At 40.2% G+C, this 13,849-nt stretch overlaps 1 protein-coding gene across 6 annotated transcripts in view; it reads right to left on the bottom strand.

Annotated features, from left to right (window-relative positions):
* Nek7 (NIMA related kinase 7) overlaps window positions 1-13,849 on the bottom strand; it is a 125,826-nt gene that overhangs the window by 97,240 nt on the left and 14,737 nt on the right. The window contains exon 1 of one of the 6 annotated variants that reach the window (XM_028773794.1): window positions 6,322-6,340. The exons of 4 other annotated variants lie outside the window; for them this stretch is intronic. The gene's annotated coding sequence lies outside the window, so the exon portion shown is untranslated. Of the gene's footprint in view, window positions 1-4,264; window positions 4,318-6,321; window positions 6,341-13,849 lie in introns of those variants that run through there. One more of the 6 variants, XM_028773792.1, reaches the window with a different exon arrangement.

Raw genomic sequence — 13,849 nt, 5'->3', positions numbered from 1 at the left:
GCTACAGTTGTCACCTATGAAGGTGTGGCAAACCAATGTGCTAAAAAGTCATTTCCTTTTGAATCCTGTTTCTCACTGCATTCTGTGTGAAGTCCCACATTCTTCCCTGGTTGCCGGAGGGCGGTGCACCAAGAAGTATGCTAAGATAAACAATGGATGGACTGAAATGTCTTTCAAAAAGCCTAATCAGGGGCAATGCGGGTATGGTATTTAAACATAGGATCCCAAGAAAGATGAGGGTAACTGCCACCCAAGAAATGTGATCTAGAAATTGAACTACGGGAGTCTCAAAGCAAGCAGCTAGCTGAAACCAGAGCAAAAATAGTTCAAACTAAATGTGCCTCTAGAAAACTAGAGACTAAGAATCAATATCTCTGTAGATGGCATAAACAGGGTGGCAACTGTAGCCCTCATGGCTCATAGCTGTCTCCACTACCTAACGCTGGCATCCATGCCCTGATTTGCTGGTGTTTAAAGCACTGATGCTCAACCTTCCCAACACTGCAGCCCTCCTCATGCTGTGCTGAGCCCCAATCATAAAATCATTTCCTTGCTACTTCATAACTATAATCTTGCCACTCTTATGAATCCTAATGTAAAGCGCTGACTTGTGAGATAGCTGATATGTGACCCCATGGTTGAGAACCTCTGCTTTAAAGAGAAAGGAGACCATAGAAGGGACCAAATCCTCCTCATGCACTAAGACTGTAGAAAGGGCAGAGAGGGCACAGCCAGTCTATATGGCTCCCGACTCTCACAGGGCTATCATCCCAGTGTTTCTTGAAGAAAAAAAGCCAAACATTTGATTGTCTGGACTTGTGAATAAGCAACAACAACGAGAGGTTACTAGAAACTGTATAAACAGGGCCACCTGAACCCTTACTCTGACTGCTGTGGCTGCTGCCACTTCTGACCGTGAACTTGGTGTGGAATGTTGGACATGTGTGCACCATGAGCGCTCACTAATCCACTGCATATTTTAACAATTTAGGGAAGAAAAAAAAAATACTTGTAGAGAGGCAACAAGTAACAGACCATACAGGGTGTCTCCTCCCCAAATGAAGCATTAAAAACAACACAGGATTCCAAGAGACAAAGCACACCCGTGGTTTAGGGTTTGTACTCAGTGAGAATATGGAGATGTGCAGTACTTGATTCAAGCACTGGCAAGGAAACTGTAAGGCTCTGGCAGCCTACGGTGGGTCTGCACCAGCTGAACTCTGCTCTTGCCCTTGGTGCTCTGGCTCCTCCAAATACTGAGTGTGAATGAGCCAACTACACCAAGTAAGAACACCTACTGTGCCACCATGATTATTACTAATAATAGCCATTTCTTGGTCCTTTGGGTACCAGAAGATCAAAGTCAGTTATCTACAAGTGGTTGAGGTTTTCAAGACAGGCTTCCTGACTTCTGTTACATACACAGTTTCTGAGGTGTGGAAGAGTCCCCCTCAGGAATGATCTGGATGCACTATGTCAATGACAGCATGCTGATCTATGGACTCAAGGAGCAGGCAGACATTTTAGAGCAAATGCTGGCTCACACGACAGCCCAGGGTAGCTGACTAATCTTGACAAGTAACAGTGACAACCTATCCAAGTCAAATTCTTCAGCATCACAGAGGCTACCCTGAGAAAGTAAGGAAAAATCACCTTCTAGCTACTACCTCCTAAACAGCAGCCTTGTACTGAGATGGACTATTTGGGTATTAAAAAAGGTGGGGCATATTATCAGAGCAAACAAGGCTTCTGTTTCCTACAGAACTGATTTTTTTTTTTTTTTTTTTTGGCAATGAGGTTTTCATGCATCAGAATAAACAGTAAGAAATTGATCCTCATCTTGGAGGATCTAAACCCTTTGCACAAGTTGCATGGGTAATAACTAGCCTTAAACTACATCCTGGCTTAACAGAAGAGGGATGAACAGATGGAACAATTCACACAGCACATAACAAAGGACCCTAAAGAATTATCTGATATCAAATGGGCTGTGCTCTCAGGTATGTCACTTTGGTTTGATGAATACAGAATCCTAAGGAACATGGCTGACATGACACTGCCATCTAACCCCATTTTATTGATAAGGCTTCATTGTGTACTCTAGGAAGTAAAGTAAATGAATTTGGTATTAGCACCTGACAATATACCTCCTCCAAGCTGTTGATGGGGTGGGATATTCTCTGGGAAAATCTAGTTACACTGAGAATATGCATGGGCAAAGAATAGACCACTGGCTAAGCTGTCATGACACCCCGCCCCCATCACACCTGTCCCTGTACATCCTCACCAAGACTGCCAACCTCTCTGGTACCCTCGGTCCATTTCCGTAGCTTGTTATGCCAATATGTAAATGTCTGCCACAGAAACTAGATTTCTACTATGAGAAACCTGATGCTGGTGTGACAAACTAACATCACTTCAAAATGTCAAGCTCTCGGCCTCGGGTTCTCCTGCTCTGAGCAATTCAGTTGAAGCACTCACCTATCCAGGCCAGGCTTATCTCATCTCTTGGTAGGGCTCAGGGCCTGAGAAGCATGGTGACGCTTTTGCTGTTGCTTCTGCCTTCACACATGGTCTTGTTCTGATGACCCATCTATCTCCAGCCTGCCTGTTTGCTTTGCCAGCTCCTAAAAGTGTCTGTCCTCCTTCCCAGCCTAGAAAACCCACAAAACACCAAAGAAACATAACAGTGTGTTCTGTACACAGTCTCCAGGAGTTGTGAGGCTTTAAAGGAAATTACCATAGTAATAACAAGGTCAACAATCCTGAATATTTACTTTGCAAGACTTCTCTTTTGCCAAACATCTCAGGTACTGCATATGTCCTGACATTGCCCTACCTAGTTTAGCTGAAGTAAAATCATCATTAGAAAGAAGACAAGACAACAGATATGGCCCCAGCAGTTGAAGAACTACAGCCCATTGTCTACAGCCCATTCTGTGCATCCATCTTAATGAAGAAAATGACCTGTAAGGTCAGAAAGATGGCTGTGCACCTTAGCTTGCCAAACACTGTAAGTCTGATCCCTGCTGTGCAGGTGGTGGAAGAACAGAACTGACACCCACAGGAAGCCTCTGACCTCTCCACACACACTACACATGACTTGTTGACTGAGCTTTTCAGTTGTAGTATTTCACCTTGTACCAACTAGTACAGCTTCGGAAAATCGAAATGACAACTAATCTCAAAGACAACCAGCAGCCAATCTATCAAAATGAATGAGTCCTTCCCTTATATTAAAACACACACTAATATACATACATACATACATACATACATACATACATACATACACACACACACATACATATAAAATGTTTTTCATTTTTGGCTTATGCAAGTTTTCTGAAACTAGGAATCAGATTGCCTTTCTCCTTGGTCCCTTTTTTCCAACGTTATTACTTCAACACCTGTAGTTAATACTTAAGCATTTACCACTCAATATGCAGAAAAACAAAAAATAAGTCATACTAGGTAAGGAGGGTTTGTTTCTCATCAAACTCAACAATTTGCAGCTTTCTAAGGCTACATCTTCTGGGTGACATATCACAGCATATCTGTGTGGTCTCAATTTTAAAAAATACAAAAAAAATGCACAAGAATTAATTTATACTTCATAGTGTGGTGCTTGCCGGCATGCTCTGTCCTTGGGGCACTTCCATTAGTGTGAAAAAGTTTTCAGAATATTGTTAATGTTTAAACCAGTTTGGGCATAATTAAGAAAGAGCAAATGAGAGAAACAAAAGGAGAAATCTCTCTGAGCTGTGTTCCTCTCCTACCTACAGCAGCACGCTCAGTAGGCATCAGAAAGTCAATGCTGTGAAAAGCAGCAAACAGTTATGTTCCATCCTCAGCAGCACGAGATTTTTTTAAGAAACAAAGGCAGCTATGGTGTTGGCCTGAGCATCTGATCAGAAGGCACGGAAAAAATCAGATTTGCTTTAAATATACGTATGGTTGGTATGAAAACTTAGCTGTCCTAAAATCCCTTCGATCTACAGCAGTACCCTGCTGCAAGCTATGCTAATGCAGTTGTGGTACAAAGCCTATGGGAGTAACCAACCATTAACTGATTTGACGTAAGGCCCACTCCACTAGCTGGCACCCATACCTGACCCTGTGTGAGTGGGCAATGTGGCCAAGAACTCAACACTAAACAGCTCAGGGACCTGGGATAAAACCAAACAAACACTATCAGTCCAAAAAAAAAAAAAAAAAAGTAGCCATAAAATGACTCCTAATGACATTCTGTTATAACCAGTACCTTGCTCAGCCATGGTCACGAAAGCATCCTCCGCAGCAGATGCAAACAAATACAGAGACCAACAGCCAGATAATAAGCAGAGTGACAGACCTGGATGACTCAATCCTAGATGAGCTCTCACCACCAAACTCCTCCCCTGAGGGCTCAGGGCACCCTGCAGATGAGAAGGTGGGAAGAGTGTAAAAGCTGAAGGAGATGGGAAACCCCAAGGAAACCAGGTCCTGCAAACACAGCAGGGCCCATGCACATGTGAGCTCTAAACCCTGCACACTGAGCTCACAGAGACGGAGGCAGCACACACAGGGCCTGCACGGATCTGCACCACATAGGGTCCTCGAGATGACAGGAGAAGTGGACACATGCCTCCATCCCTAAGAAAAAAGCTATAGCTCTAGCCAGATAGCCACTTAAATGAGAGCTTAGTTTTCTCCAAGTGAGTTTCACTGGGGAAAGAGACTCCTTTCAGGGGTCGATCCCATGCCCAGCAGTAGATGCCAACAGAAAACAAACTTAGCTACACCCCTGGAGATTCCTTGTCTCATAATGTGTCAGGGAGTTTTCTTTTTTCTCCCTTTTTTTTTGAACCTATAGTTCCTTTGCATTTATGCTATGGCTTCCGGTTCTGTGTCTTTATGAGATTCCTGAGACTATGAACAAGCGTGTCTCTGTACCTGTGGTGGTTTCCTCTGCTTTTTCTAGGGGTCTTTTCCTCATCTTTGTTTTGCCTTTGTCACCATGGTGGTTCCGCTGTGTGTGCTGAGCTTTTTAATCTCAGTAAAATGGCTTTAAACATAAGCCAAATTTCATTTAGAATTCTTAGGTTAGCTATTAGCTACATGTCTTCTAGATCTTTAAAGGATCTAGGAGAAGAAGAAACAGATAAGATCACTGAATATATAGATGGTACAATGATTCCAAATGGACTATATTCTAAACTGTCTAGGAATGGCAAGGTATAATCTGTCTCTCTGTTAGGAGACTGACAGGAAGTAAACGAAGCCAAGCAACTGAAGAGAGAAAAAAAATCATGAATTATCTATTTCAAAAGATGACCCTCATTCAAAGTCATAGCCAATTACTATAAAGAATGTCTGATGCCTGAATCAGTGAGATACTAGGCTCAATCACTAATCAATAAATCAAGTCAAAGCTTGGTATGCTCCTTAGAATATTGTCAGAAATTAATGAATATTAAATGCCAGTAAAAATGCATTTTTGACTCTAAACTCTCACATATATGTGTCTCATTATAAAATCACTTTTTATTGAGTAGGCCAAAGAAAAAAAAGCAAATCACTTTTTAATAATCACTATTACTAAGCAGGCATCCAACTTTTAAGCAGCATAGTTTCCTCCACGATACATAATCCACGGTGGGTCCCTGCACCCTGATGCCCATTTGTGACACTGTTTAGGATAAAATGGAATAAAGAAAACTTTCTTTTTCATGACTGGTGAACCACTGTTAGGGTTCCAGATGACAGTAAACATGCAGAGTTTGTCTTGCTCACACTGTGGACCCAACACTGACATCACCATAGGCACGCAGTAAATAGGCAGGTGTTTGCCAAGTGGATGAAAACCAAAACCTACCTAACCCCACTTTGTCTCAGTGACCCTGAAACACATGGGTGAAGACCGTTTGTAAATGGTACCTTATACTCAAACAGGAGCAGAGTGAGAGCTGCCACGTGACCAGCACAAGTCTGGGACATCATTACCTATAAACTTCTTGTCATTATAACTCAAAGGACATCAAGCGTAATATATAGAGGACATGAACAGTAGTTAACTGCTTCCAGTTTTTCTAGAATTCCTGCTTCTAGTCCAGAATTGCTTTGATTGGTGGACATTCACTGCATGCTGCTGCCTTTCATAAATGAGATTTCTTTCAAATACAGCATGTGCACTGATCACATTTACCCTGCACAAACATCGTCTTTCTCCCCATAACACTGTTTTGTTCCTCTTTCAATATTATTCACTATCTTTACAATAAAATCCAAAATTTTTAACCTGGTGTTACAGGCCCTTATTCAGGCATGAACTTTACTCACTCAGTTCCTTCCGTGAACCAGGAATGCTAACAACAGAGAAGAGAAACAGCAAATGGGCCCTGCTGTTGAGACTCAGAACCTCTTGGAGCAGTTTGCAAAACTTGAGAGCCAAGGAATAGCAACCTGTTGAGGCTCCCTTCAACAGTCGTTAAGATTGGTTCTCAAACATTTTCATTCTGCAAATACCATCACATTGGCCATTGTAAAGAAAATGAAGAGTCTCATGTCCAACCAACACTGCCAAAAAAAAAAAAAGGCCATTTTTTGAGTTTCAGAAATCTTAATATCACTTATCGAAATAGTTCCCTTCAACGCTAGGGACAAATGTGCATAGTCCCACAAAGGCTTCAGACAAAGACCCCCACCTCCTCTACTGCCCCATGCTATGATAAACTGTCCGCACTAAGGCTCTTTTTCAGATTGTTAAATGGCACTACCAAGAGGGATTATGACAGCCTTACCAGCGGCGTCTGCAGTAGAGCCCTCTGACTCTCCCATAATGCCTGGCACAGTGCTTTTTCCACAATTAGCTTTCCTGGAACACAATAAGCTACTGTGGGTTACCAACTGTGTTATGTTTTGTTCAAGTAGTTTGTGAATGCTGTAAACAGACAGTCGGCATGAGGCAGAAAGCGCAGCTAATGGTTCCTAAACTGTGGAAAGCAAAGGCAATCTTCAAAGCATAAACTTAAAATCCCAGCAATGCCTTCTTTCAGATTACTTCGTTATTGGTAATACATACTGAAATTAAATGCCCCAGGCCTGGCAAAATGAATGACTCAGAAAAACAATTTCAAATTTTGATCTCAAATCCATGGAATTAAGTCTATCATGGGAAAGCAAACATATTAAATAACCTGTCTCTCTCCTCCCTTCTTTTTATTAAGCACATCCATGCTATGTGACCACTTCACAGCCTAACAGATTAAAACAGGCTTTTCTATCTAGATACACAGGCTAAAACAGGGCTACTTATTTCTTGGCATAAGAGTTAAACAAGAGAGGGGAACCCTGAAACGTAGTGAAATGCTAATGTCTGTCAACATGTAAGCTCCTAATGAGAGCTACCACTGCATGCATCTCTAACTCTTTCTGCGATTTAGTCTTCCAGTTACAACTGTTGGTTAAACAGAACTTTCTAGAAGCCAAGCGCTCTGACAGTCACTACTGACCTGTCGCACTTGTTCATCTTTTAGTTATTCCACTCTACTTCAATGAGAAGAGAGCGACCTGAAGCACACGCACCTACAATTTTCTCAACATATATATTAAACATATATTAAATCCACGCTTATCACTTTTACGTTAGGAAACAATCATATTAAAGTGTAACAGTATTTGATTAACTGACAAAGTTTAATGAGTTCTCTACATTGACCACTTACCCTTAACTGTCCTTTCTAAGGAAGTGCCTGCCTTACTAGAAGTTAATTACTTATAATACACACTGAAAGCAAATGTCCCAGCCCTGGCAGCAAGAATATGAGTCAGAAAAGCTGACGTTTTAAATGTTAGTAAGCTACATTCTCAATGTAAATTACGGGTTAGTCTGTGGGCAAAATAAATTGTCAAGTGATGGCTTCTCATGCAGGGTAGTGGATGAGACCTAAGAGTCCTACAAACTTGGGAGTTTCCGGCCTCACATTTGCAGCTGTTTTGCTCCTTGGTAACCCCAATGTTACTCCCAAAGAAACACTCATGGGGGGGAAGGCAGGAGCTGAGACAGGGCACAGACTACATCAAGTCTACTAAGGGTTTTCTCTCGAGATGTCTGACCATTCTCTCTGAACCTGAGTTACCTCAGTATCATATTAAGCTATTGGATGACGTGGCCTCCAGTCCTTTCTAGTCACTAAATTCCACCCAATTTTACTTTCTCCATGAATAATAACTTGTGTTACACCAATTCAGTTTATTGACATTCTGAGTCAGGCTGGGATATAAAGGCACTGTGGGTTAGTTACCACTCAGAGTACAGCCTTTAAAGTGATATGTGGTTAACTCCAAAGGTACTCCCTCAGTTAAATTTTTCTGTGAAAAAGAAAACTATTGGTTAATTTGAAATGTAAGATGTCAGGAAGAATAAACTTTTCTATTTGCTTAGTACAACATACCAAACATATGGTTGACCTCACAAGAAAAAAAAAAGCTGAATTAATGTTTAGTTTTAATTTCATTTGTTAGGTTTTTTTCTCTAAACTAAATTCAAAGGTAACACAAATCTCTAAAATTTCAAGTTATAATTGGTTATCTCAGGGAACATGAACAGTACCATATATTTAAAAAGAATGAGCCAAGTGTGAAAAACAGATCACCTCAATGGAAACACTCGTCCCTTGCAGCAACACCCCCATACTTTCCTTTCTAATGTAAGTCCATTACTAGGGATGTATATTTGGAGCATCACTTCATACAGTTTTCCAGACAGTTTTCTTACTGTAAGTCAACACTGAAAACGTGTGCACCCTGAGCCTATTGTTAATTCACACTTTAATTTTCAGTAAATGGCTATATTGACGTAATTCATTTACCATGGCTGTAAATGTTTCCTCTGAATTAAAATGATAACTTCTTCTTGAACATACCCCATATATATTCGCCTAGTGATTCTTCAACAAACAAACAAACAAAAAAAACCATTATCTTCTGATTATCTCCCTATAAGACTGTACTTTGGTTATAATAATTAAAGAAGAGTTACAAAGTCATAATTATCAGCAAGAAAATGTATCCAAAAAGGAAGAAATGTGTTAATTGATAACAAGAATATTTCCTCTGACCTTGGCTCTATGGCTCCTGAGCCTACCAGGCTTAGGAGGTCCTCCAGCCTGTCTCAGAGCCTCTCACACCCTTTCATGCACTCCTACATGAGATAGACAGCTAGCCCAATCCTGGAGCAAACTGTTATGAAGAAAATTTATTCAACTGTGCTCATGGTCTCAGGGACCTGCAGTTAAAACAGGCCTTGGTGTACATTCAGAATAAATTAAAATAATAATGTCAACATCAAGATATAAATTATGGCATGATTGCATTACTGATGAACCCTCTCTAGAATGTGAAGACTTTTAGATAGTAACGCAAGGTTATTTTTGAACTGAAAAACCATATTAAAAATAGACAAAAAAAAAGTCGTCAAATTGGCCTGCCATCTTGATTTTTAAGGTTTACAAACTCTTCGTTGATATGTATTCCTCCAACAAAAATACACAGACTATTTTATACTTTTCAGAATTTTCCACAAGCAGTTTCTGAAAACATCACCACAAGGTGAACAGGAAATAATTCCAGATTCCAGATAAGAAACTCAAAAGAGAGGAGCCACAATCACACGTACATACACAAACATGCATGACAGAGACAGACAGACAGACAGAATCAGCTGAGCTGAGTGCTCCGGAAGCCCCTTCCTGGCAGGAACAACTGCAGAAATCTGCAAATGAACATTTTTCTCAAACTCTTCAATGCCACAGGTCAAGGCTAGGGTTTCAAGAATTACACAACAGCGCCAAGACCACAGAAATTTGTGTTTAGTTCAAAACTCAACCACATCCTGGAAAGTTCCAGACTGGTTTCAAGTCCCCAAATACCTTCATTTTCCTGTATATCCACCTCTCTTCTATGGAGTAGTCTTCAGCATCCTATATCCTGAGTGGCATAATCCTTCAGCACTCAAGAATCTTTATGAATATCTAGTCACTTAAGGATTATGCCATAATTTTAAGTTCATCTTAAGAATTCAAGACTTGTTGGATCATAAACCAAATATAACAGCCTAGTCTAAAGAACATCTATTTCAATTCTGAAAAGCCGTATTTTACAATTTAAAAAAAAAAAAGAAAAAAAAACACAGAAAAGAAATTCTAAAATACTAAAATACTAAATACTAAATACTAAAATACTAAAATACTAAAATACTAAAGCCTAGTTTAATCTTAAAAGTATACAAGGATATATTACAAATAATGTTTTCACTTAAATAGCTAGATCGATGAAGTCCTAAGAAGGTTCTTTATTAGAATGAGTAACAAGCCAAACTTCAGCAATTAAGAGCACAGAGTCGATGGGTGAAGTGGTGCACACCTTTAATCCAAGCACCCGGGAGGTAGAGGCAGGAAGATATCTGAGTTTGTTTTAATTTTACTACAGATTTGTAAATTTATATTCATGTTTTCCAAAGCCTCCTTTTTGGAAGTCCAACCTCCTATGACTTGTTAACTGGTATTTCATAACCAAAATAGAAAAGGGAAGCATCCATGTCAAATGAATCCAAAAGATACTTAGCTACCAGGTTCCTGAAAATGCTAAAATGCACTGGATTATGCCCAAAGATGGCTTATGCATCTTTTTCCAAACTGCTCTAGCTATAAATTTCTATTAAGTCTAGATTATTGCTTTGGGAAAGCCTGGCAGTCTAGTGGACACAGGTTGGTAAATATATGATCAAAATGTTTTCTTTGGTCCTAACTCTGGCAGGTTTTAGTATAGCAATTCAATAGCATAGATTAGAAGCTCCCTATTCAGCTATTATAAAAATTTGAAGCACAGACTTAGAAACCAACCTTTAGAAATCTAATTGTCAAGGCAGCTCACATTTCTTTTGTTATTCTGGTTATTAGAATATTACTTTAATGATCGCAGTTATTACACTGCTACTTCTCAGGGTACTGGGCAATTTATAAAGTAGGTCTTCAGCCTTATCTAATGACCCCCTTGAATTCTACTGTAGAATCCACACTGCTACTCCTCTGTCTTTTCTGTTGTCTGTTCCTTACAGAGCTTGGCCTATTTCTTTATTTTTCCTCCCTGGCTTGACTGCTTCCAAGAGGATGTCTCCTGAATTCACCAAGTTGAGGACTGTTTGTTAATCTAAATGGTTAACAAATCCATTACTCTACCACGATAAATGTTTTATTTATGCTGTGTCTTTGGTTATCATACCCTACAGTCACTATTTTTATCTCCTGCCAAGGGGACCATGTTTTCTTGCTCTGATCGGATCAATTTTTTAAAAACAAGCATATAGCCCAGAATCCCTTATTTGATATTCTATTAACGGTGATGGCAAGGTTTTAAAGTCCTCCATCAGCAACACGTTTGCTCATTTTGGAGGTTGTGCAATACAGCCCCACACCGGCTAAGAAACTGATCCTAAGGCCTCTTCTCTATTCCCTAAGACTCAATTCTTAGTTGTCACATTAAGAGCTTTCGAAGCACAGCCGACCTCCATCTCTGGCATTGTGGGGCCTTTCTAGTCTGGCAGAGCATCTGTTGAGTCTTCTGCATCTGCACTTTCCCCATCCTCATCCCCAGAGCTTCTGTTCAGAGATCTCCAGTTCCCAACTAACTGAGAAATTTTAGTTCTGCAATAGTACACTTCAGAGGGATTTCCAAAAGCTCACATGCAACATACATCTCTGTAATCCTTGAAAATGTAAACCTATCACTCTACTGACACCATATACACATAACATTTTGGTTGTACATATAATTCTCTTAGCCACCACCCTGTTTTCTTCAGATTATTGAAGTGATGTTCCATTACTCTTGACATTTTGTGACAATAAAAAGAACACTTTGACGCTTTCAATTTCTTGAAGAGTCTGGTTCTGTAACTTGGCTTCATTAACCACTGGGTTAGAATACGCATGTGCGACTGTTACTCCACACTCACTTGCAGTGAGACCGATGAGCTAGGTGAATCTAAGATGAAGAGCATGATGAGGAAATGCTTTTATCTATTTTATCATTTCTATACAAAATGCACCTTTTGCTCCATGATCAATAAACAAGGCTGCTGATTCTTTTGCTCCGGTTTCCTTTAACGGTAAGTCCCTTGATTATTTAAATCAATAGTCATGCATTTTCAGTGGCACAGAACCTGCCTCCTACATACTGACGAGGTTCAAACCTGTAGCTCTACAACATCATTTGGAACTGCTGTATCTATTTGCCAACGGCCCACGCACAGTGTGTCTAAAGCCTTCAACACTCCAAAGCCATTCAATCCTGTATTTCTTTTAGTGACTGCATTGCTGCTGCCTTGGCAACCCAAATAATTCTCTAGGATATGGCAACCCTATTACTTACTCCCTTACTTTCATAGATATTCTTAACTCATACTAATTCAACCTCCCAAATCTCTCTCTGTTTAACTCAGACCATGTGATTCTCGCCAGTACTACCGCCTGCTCATAAATCATCCTGGTTTTGGTTCCTACTCTATGTGCTCATTAAATATATACATCTTTGTCAGTATTCTTTCCCCACAGAAATACTACATTCTGGCCTTAATACACCATTTATATATTCCTTCAAATACCAGGTTATTTCAAACCTACACTCTGACTGTACTCCTCTGACCAAAGTTGCACCATGTTACTGAATGGGCCTTTCTAGCTAGCTAGCTGTCATAGTCCACCTCATTCCTTTTCAGATAACCCCTTGTACTAGTATGCTTCTGTACTACTATGATACAAGCCTAAGCAAAAGTAATTTGGGAAGGAAAGAGTTTATTTGGCTTAGTTTTAATCCATCAAAGGAACTCAAGGCAGAAACCTGGAGATTGGAACTAAAGCAGAGACCACAGAGAAAAGCTGTCCATTGGCTTGTTTTTCATGGCCACTTTAGTTTGTTTTGTTTTATACAATTTGGGACCACCAGCCCGGGGGTGGCACTGCCTCTATTAATAGAGGTGGGTCCTCCTTTATCAAACATTAATCAAGAGAATGCTCCCTGAAGACTTGCCCACAGGCCATTTTGATAAGGTCATTTTCTCAATTAAGGTTTCCTCTTCCCAGAGGACTCCAGCTTGCATCAAGTTGACAAAAAAAAAAAACTAACTAGCACATCTCCTGTTAAACCATATATTTTAATAACTTAGTTATCTGTCCATCTGCGGTCCAGTCCATCTACTAAACATCTGAGGCAAGATCTACTTAGAAGCTGGATGTTTATTCCTCATTTGTATACCTCCAGTACACAAACTCCAATAAATATTTGAATAAACAAAGTTGGAAGAAAAAAAAGTGATTATAAAGAGTACTGGCCTACCAGTCAGGAAACTGAGTGCAAATTCACATGGGCATTTGCTTCAGGTGATCAAGAGGAAGGGACCTGCCTCTTTCTCAGTTGTTCCTCAGTAAAGGAAAGTGCATTATGTCCAGGTGCAATGACTCAGCAAGATGCCAAATCTTCACCCCAGGAGCAATAAATGCAAGCTACCTTCCATGCAAAAGGCCACCCACTAAATTAGGGATGCTTCTCCAAAGTGTAAAATAATACAAGGTCAGAGAGAGCACTGTTTCTTCTGCTTATTGTCACACAACTTCTGAGAATGTAAAAGACAAGATGCCTATTTGGATCTTTAAAGAAGTTTATCATATATATGTATAACATATATGTATACATATGCATACATATACATGGAGGGAGGGAGGGAGGGAGGGACGGAGGGAAGGGCGGAGGGAGGGACGGACGGGGAGAGAGAGAGAGAGAGAGAGAGAGAGAGAGAGAGAGAGAGAGAGAG

The sequence above is a fragment of the Grammomys surdaster genome, unplaced genomic scaffold (assembly GCF_004785775.1).
Source record: "Grammomys surdaster isolate TR1022 unplaced genomic scaffold, NIH_TR_1.0 234, whole genome shotgun sequence".
In the NCBI taxonomy this organism is placed as follows: domain Eukaryota; kingdom Metazoa; phylum Chordata; class Mammalia; order Rodentia; family Muridae; genus Grammomys; species Grammomys surdaster.
Note: the sequence above shows the minus strand (reverse complement) of the source record. Positions and strands in the feature narration are given on the sequence as shown.